Consider the following 543-nt stretch of genomic DNA (forward strand, 5'->3'; position numbering starts at 1 on the left):
AGATTCTTGGCTGCTAACAACCCTAATGGGCATCCATATACTTGATTTCCTTTGGTTATTGGTGTTTGATCTTTGATATACCTTGAATTTATGTTGATCTAGTGTGGAGAAGATTCTAGAGGTGTGGAGAGGGCTTTTGGGAGTGTTTGGGGTCTGTTGGTGAAGAAAAATGGGAAAAAAATGAAGTGGGGCAAATATATGTAACTTGGAACTTTTTCCACCGACAGCAACTTACGGTGGACATACGGTTCGTATGTCATATTTACGGTCCGTATGTCTGTCTTACGGTCCGTATGTCTGACCGTATGTTGGCCAAAATTTTGCATAACTCTCTGATGTTGTTTTACGCCTCTCAGACATGACAGACGGTCCGTATGTCACTTTTATGGTCCGTATGTTGGGCCGTATCTCTACCCAGTCAACAAACTTTCATGAAAAGTACTTTCTTCGATTATCTTAGCCTCGAAACCTCTAGGGTACATGCTTAATAGTTGTCAAAAGTCTTTCTTTAACCTGATAGGGGTATCATAGTCTCTCTGGACT

This window comes from Lycium ferocissimum, chromosome 6 (genome assembly GCF_029784015.1).
Source record: "Lycium ferocissimum isolate CSIRO_LF1 chromosome 6, AGI_CSIRO_Lferr_CH_V1, whole genome shotgun sequence".
Classification (NCBI taxonomy): domain Eukaryota; kingdom Viridiplantae; phylum Streptophyta; class Magnoliopsida; order Solanales; family Solanaceae; genus Lycium; species Lycium ferocissimum.